Consider the following 7,227-nt stretch of genomic DNA (forward strand, 5'->3'; position numbering starts at 1 on the left):
TATGAGGGTCAAGTTCGTCCCTCAATTTTGAAATTGGCTAATCTAGTTCCTCAACTTTTATTTTTATCAAACTCGTCCTTGTGCTGATACGGGGGTTCCATTTTAGCATGAGACTAATACGAAAGTCTTTTTTTGCCCTTGGCTCCTTCTTGCTCTCCTCAATTTATGTTGTTACGAGTACAATAATAATATGATTCAAACCACGTACGAACACATAAATATTTATACATATTTGTTGAGAGAGCATGAATACATATATGGAGTATGTATATTGTACCATGAGTATGTGAGCACATGCTCATTTAAGAGTATGCGTAGCGTCCATAAATTGAGTTATATATATACCAAAAGAGTAGGGAGTAAATATACTTGTTGAGCACATAAATTTTTCATATTGAATTTGTATGAGCACATGCATGGCTTTAAAGATCATACTGTTATTGTACTTCATGACGGAAATTGAGGAGAGGAAGAAAGATCCAAGGGCAAAAAGGACTTTTTTATTAGTCTCATACCAACAAAGTGCACCATATCAACACAAGCATGAGTTTGATTAAAAAAATAGAAGTTAAGGGATCAAATTATCCTATCTTAAAGTTGTAAAGTTGAGGGACGAACTACAGGATCAAAATGCCTATTTTACCTTTTATTTTTACCTAGCTCGTGTAAAACTTCCACCCGCTAATTGTCAGGGTTTTTATTAACAAACCGCACCGTCTCCGGTTACCGCTGCGATTTGCCCTCACCGACATGTGGGCCGCACGTGCCACGACCCGGTCGCGCCGGAACTCCCGCTCGCCCGCACCCTCACCCTCAGTCCCTCACATGTTGGACTCCGTCTCGACTCGTCTCGCCCCGACTCCAATCCACCGTTCCCATCTCCACGCCGCCCTGGAAACCCTAACCTCCCGCCGACGCCATGCCCCTGCCGCTCGCCGTGGCGCTCTGCGGCCGTCCTCCCGCCACTCGCGCTCGGCTCCCCCGTCACTGCCTCCGCGTTCGTCCGCCGTGACGGCAGCTAGCCGGCGTTCCTCCCGCCCCCACCTTGTCCCACCGCGCGCCGTCTCGGGCGCGGGCGGCTAGGTCGGTGCGGGGGCGCTGCCTATATAAGCGCCCTATGGCGGGCTCGCGCGACCCCTCTCCTGCTGCGGTCGAGCGAGGCGGTTTCGGCGGTTCCGTGGAGGCCAAGGGGTGCTGGGCTTCTACAGCGGCGGCGGCGGCAGCTGCGATCGCTGGTGGAATTCGCGGAACCGACGCTGCGATCGCTGGTGGAATTCGCGAAACCGACGCTGCGATCGGGGGGTTTGATCGGCGGAATTTCTCTGCTCGGCCTCGGATTGGTGTCTGATTGCAATGGTGAATTTCCTATCAAAATCGTTGTTTGTTCTTCTGCCTTTTGGTGCGGTTGATTATTAATCTTCACTAAATATTGTTGAATTTCGATTTGTTCTTATTGTATTGCGGTGAAAAAAAATTCAATTGATCGTCAGAAGATACTAGGTGGTATAATCGAGTTAGTTCTGGAACAAAATAAATTCGCAACAATTTCACCAGAATGGATTTGCATAGGGTCCTGATAAATTGCAAATTACTTGCTGGAATTGTGATCTGTTACTATGCATCGATCAATTTTTTAGCAGGATTAATTCGAGAACCAAACAAACTAAATAAGATCTGATTAATCTACTGCAGAAAATTGGGAAAAACAAAACATTAACTTTAGTATAAAAGGTATATTGATGGAGCACATTAAAGATTTGGCGTTTTGGAGGGTATAGTTCAAATTGACACGCTGCTGCTGATTCTTATTGATGTTGGGATAGTTCTTATTAGATTGTGGTGAATTGGAATGCAAATTTTTCATTCAGATGTAATATAGTTTGGCCTAGAGGAAACAAATCTGCAAAAATCTGAGTGAAGCAAATCTGAATATTAGAAATATGTGCTGAAACCATGCTCAACTCTGTGTAGATCAATTGTTGCCCAGGAATAATCTGGCAAACCAAACAAAAATAAGGTGAATCATCTTGAGAAAAACATAGCATGATTCCCCAGGAACAGTTCCTAATTATCACAACAGCCTATGATCAACCTATGTAAAAGGAATTGAACTTAATGAAACATTTATTGTGAATTTGGTGATATATTAATTTAATCCGTTTATATATAGTATAGCCTATGACAGTTCAGATATTGTATATCACCAGTTTTTTGAAATTTGTTACTGCAACCAACTGTTGCTTCTTATTTTGTTGTTTAATAGTACAAAACTAGGAACCAACTATCAAGATAGATTGGAAAATGAGCCATTTATCATATGATATCTTTGATCATAGGATTTCTCCTAACCAAGATGGGTTTGCAGATAAATGAATGTGGTTTCAAGGCGTTGTTTAATTCTGTCAGATGGAATTTTGTTGCAAAACACTTCATTGTCACTTTTAACTGTACTGCCCCCTCAGGGAACTGTTTGAATCTTGCATGATTTACATTGTTTCGTTCTATGTGATGACTATTGTAAGAAGTAACTTGATTGAAATTTGGGGATATGTAAAAGAAAAGTTAGGGTGTATAAGCATGCTACTGCTAGTTTATATTTGTAGTGAAATATAATCAACCATGCAAAAAGGTACAACCAAGACAAATCTACACAGGCAATATCATGTTTTTTCTTATCATTTACCTACCATTGCAACTTGTAATAATTTGAATAAGGTTATCATTGGTTGCTCATGCACCTTGGGGATTTAAATGAAAACAAAAGTATAATCTGAAACTTCTTAGACATGTTTTTAGACTCTAGCAGATAATTGTAAAATTGTTATGATGTCTGAGAATTATTTCCTATCCTTTTGATGTATAACAATATTTCACAAAATTAAATGAGATGCAAATAAATCAAATTGTTTTTTTCTTTAAACACCTTTGTCATGATACACTTCAGGTACACCTTTGTCATGATACACTTCAGGTACTAGCTTTGATTTATTTCCTGTAATTGGTTTTCTGTATCAATGATTAATTTGTTCTGTCTATTATATCCATATAAATAAGAAACTTCCAGCCCTTGTGCATGTTAGGACTTAAGATGACAACCATCAGCTTCTGAGAAATCCAAAAGTGCTCAAAAAATTGCCAATAATGATTGCTGTTGGTATTGAAAATTGATTTTCTGTGGTGTTAAGAGTTTATTTGATGAAATGGAAGTGTTAGGCAAAGTATAAAAGATTATAGTATTTGTCTGATCACAAGAGAGCAATTTCTGCTAACAGTCTTCGTTACTTTTAGTAGCCTACCTCGTATCACATCAGGCTTGCTTGTTCTTCTCTGAGGTTTCTAACTCTTTGATTTATGCCACTCCAGGCCTCATCAGTGCTTTGGAAATTATGGCAATTCTTGAAACACTGGATCAAACGGCCCCTGTAAGTGGATCTTCAACTGTAGTCAGTCCAGAAAACTTCATCAAATGTTTGAAGAAGTTTTATGGCTGTTGGAAGGAGGATGTCTCTGATCTTTGGGGCTCTTCTAGTGCGATTGCTGTTGCTACTCCTCCCCCTTCTGATAATATTCGGTATCGAAAATCATTAGCCCTGAGCATGTGGTTTTTTGGCAGTGAGTTTGCAGACACTATAATGGTGTTCTTGAGCAGTCAGATTCATTTTTTGAGCGGACAAGATGGTTATGATTTGCTTCAACATTTGAAGATGCCTGCTTCTAAGGCTGGTTTTGATATTGTGCTGCATAATCTTGAAAAGGCTGACAATGGCTCTCTCTTAATGGATCAGATCTTAAACTCAGTATTTGCACAGTATGAATCCAAAAATGTTGTTATGGGGCACATAGCTAGAGAGAAGCCTGAAGGCAAGGTTCTTGAAGAATGGTATCAAAAGCTTCATGGATCAAGGTTAAAGCTTTATGATGTTTCTAGTGGCATCTCTGAGCTTCTTTCTGTGAAAGATGCCTCTGAGATTATGTATGTGAAAAAGGCTGCACATTTAACTGCATCGGTCATGAGGAAGTATGTAGTTCCAAAGTTGGAGAATATTGTCATGGATGAAAAGAAGGTTCCACATTCTAAGCTGATGGATCTGACAGAGAAAATAATGCTTTCCCCGTCAAAGATAAGCGTCAAGCTCAAGGCTGGACATGTGGACATTTGTTACCCTCCTATTTTCCAAAGTGGAGCCAAATATGACCTTAGGCCTGGTGCTTTAAGCAATGATGATGATCTCTATTATGATTCTGGAAGCCTTATTGTGTGTGCGATGGGGGCTAAGTACAGTGGTTATTGCTCAAATGTTGCAAGAACCTTCCTGATTGATTGTTCTGTGGAAAAATGCAATGCGATGCTGCTATTGCTGCTTTGACACCTGGTAGCAAGGCAAGTAAGAGTTACCAAGCTGCAGTTGATGTGGTCAGGGAGGAAGCTCCTGATCTTCTTCCCTTTCTTACCAAGTCCGGTGGAACTGGAATTGGCATTGAGTTCCGTGAAACTTGGCTCTCCTTGAATGAGAAAAATGATCTGATAGTGAAGGAAGGTATGGTTTTTAATGTTTCCCTTGGTTTCCAGAACCTCCTGGCTAAGAGTAGTGATGAGAAGATCGAGGAATCTCTCTGTGGTTGGCGGACACAGTTTTGATTTGCAAGGAAAAGCCAGAAGTATTGACAGCTTGTATCTCCAAGGATGAGGATGATGCCTTCTATTCATTCGATGAGGAAAAGATAGGCTCGCCTTCCAAACCAGCACCAAAAACAGAGCAAATGGCCCCGCTGAAAGTGAAGCCAATGCTAAAATCAGATATGATGCTCTCGCTGAAAGACAATTTGCGATCAAGTAACAGGACACCCAAGGAGGATCTCAGGAGACAACTTCAGTCCGAAATTTTACGCAAGAAAACTAATGAAACAGCAATGAGAAGCGATGGTACCAATCTTAATCTGTTGGAGGGACATGGCCAGTTCAGAGCAATGAGTGAACTAGTTGCATACAAGAATGCAAGTGACTTTCCAAATGTTAACCAGCTGGAGATACAGGTGGACAAGCAGAATGAGGCCGTCCTATTACCAATATATGGATTTATGGTCCCCTTCCATGTGTGTACTGTGAAAAAAGCAGAAATTCGTGGGGACAGTAAGAGAAGTGTTTGTCTCCATTACATTTAATGTCCCAAACACTGTTTCCAGTCTCCAAGATTCAGGCTTGCAGGCAAATATAAGCCTTGTTTTCTTGAAATCAGTCACCCTCCTTTCAAGAGACAGAAGGCATGCTGAAGAGGTGGTTCAATCAATGAAGATTCTCCAAGGAGTCTTAGAAAGAGCAAAGAGGGCAAGTTTGGTCAGCCAAGAAAAGCTTCAACTACATGATGGGCTGACAAGGGATAGAATTCAGTTGCTTGATTTGTGGATACGACCAGCACTTTCTGGCCGTGGGAGGAAGGTCTTTGGAGCATTGGTAGCCCATGTCAATGGTTTTCAGTATACTGTTTCTAAATCTGAAAAGATTGATATTATGTTTGGCAATATAAAGCACGCCTTCTTTCAGCCAGCTGAGCGGGACATGATCACACTCCTTCACTTCCATTTATACAATGAAATAATGGTGGGCAACAAGAAGACGAGATGTTCAGTTCTACATTGAAGTGATGGATGCTGTCGACTCGATTGGTCTGAAGCGCCGATCGGCATGGGATCCCGATGAGATTGAAGAAGAGCAACGTGAACGGGCACGGAGGAGGGAGATGAATCGACAGTTTGAGCTTTTTGTGAGAAGGGTTGATTCCATTTGGTCCAAGCCCAGATTTAACCAACTTGCCTTACAGTTTGAATCCCCACTGCAAAAGCTTGGGTTCAATGGAGTCCATGGCAGAACATCTTGTTTTATTGCCCCTTCTCCAAGTTGTCTGGTTCAGCTTATTGAGACACCGTTCCTCGTAACATCCTTGAGGGAGGTTGACATTGTATGCCTGGAAAGGGTGGTGCTTGGGCAGAAATCCTTTGACATGGTATTTGTGTTTCAGGATTACACAAAGGATGTCGTCCGCATAGAAGTCATTCCAATGACTGATCTGGATAAGATCAAAGATTGGCTCAATGATTGCGGCTTGAAGTATTACAAGTCCAAGCTGAACCTTAACTGGCGCAAGGTCCTTAAGACGATGATGAATGATCCAGAGTCTGAAACAAACAATAGGTGGGAATTCTTGAATCCAGATGCCAGCGACTCTGATTCAGGGAGTTCGGAGACAGAAGATGACCAGTATGAGCCTTCTGATATGGAGACTGGGTCTGAATCAGATAATGAGGGCAGCGACAGCGAATCAGTGGTTAATTCTGGTGATGATGATGGCGGCTCAGATGAAGATGACGGTGGTGAGTCATGGGATGAGATGGAGCGCAAGGCAAGGGACGCCAACGCAGAGATCGGCAGTGAGTCGGACAGCGAGGACGAGAGGCAGCAGAGGAGGGTGAAAGCAAAGGCCAAGTCTCGATCGTCCTAATGAGCCGTCGTCCAAGGGTGCTCCACAGAAGAGGCAGCGACTGAACTGATGGGTAGCATCGGGATCCTGTTTTAAGCAATTGAGTTCTTCTGAAATTCTATCTGAACAATGCTTAGTGTATCAGTAGAGAACTTTGCAACATGCCTTAAATTCATTACTCATTTGGAGTTTACTGTTAGATTATCTAAACCATCTGCCTGATTTTACACCTACTTTAAATCTTGATGTTCAGAAATTATTTATCATTTCTGCCTTCGTTGTTTTCTAGTGGCTTGTTTAGTTCTATGTGCACTGAGAGAATAACTACCTATGTTGTTAGTTGTTTTCAGTAATGAAGAGCTTGTTTGTCGCATTGTTTTGCTTTGAACTTACGGCTAACCAGCAGCCGTCATGTTCAGCAGAGGCTCCACTTTGTAAGACAGCTGCTGTAGGTATCAGTGGCAACTGCTACAGGCGAAGAGATTTAGAGAAGCTTGCAAACTAATGCATTTTCAAAGTGAAGCAAAACTTATAAATGATCATAGCATTATTTTGAACAAGAAGATAATAAGGTTTTCGTAAAAATGTTTCAAATGGTGGAAGTGAAAAAGAAAACAAACTTTGGTGTTATATATCGAAACTACAATAGGAAGAGTTCCGAAACTTTAATAGTTAGGGGGGGTGTGGATAGCAGGTGATGTTCGGATGCTAATTAGGAGGACTAAACATGAGCTAATTACAAAACTAATTG

At 41.5% G+C, this 7,227-nt stretch overlaps 1 pseudogene; it reads left to right on the forward strand.

Annotated features, from left to right (window-relative positions):
• Positions 1-844: 844 nt before the first annotated feature.
• On the forward strand, positions 845-6,764 carry LOC117848692 (FACT complex subunit SPT16-like; annotated as a pseudogene).
• The last annotated feature ends 463 nt before the right edge of the window (positions 6,765-7,227 follow it).

This window comes from Setaria viridis, chromosome 3 (assembly GCF_005286985.2).
Source record: "Setaria viridis chromosome 3, Setaria_viridis_v4.0, whole genome shotgun sequence".
In the NCBI taxonomy this organism is placed as follows: Eukaryota; Viridiplantae; Streptophyta; class Magnoliopsida; order Poales; family Poaceae; genus Setaria; species Setaria viridis.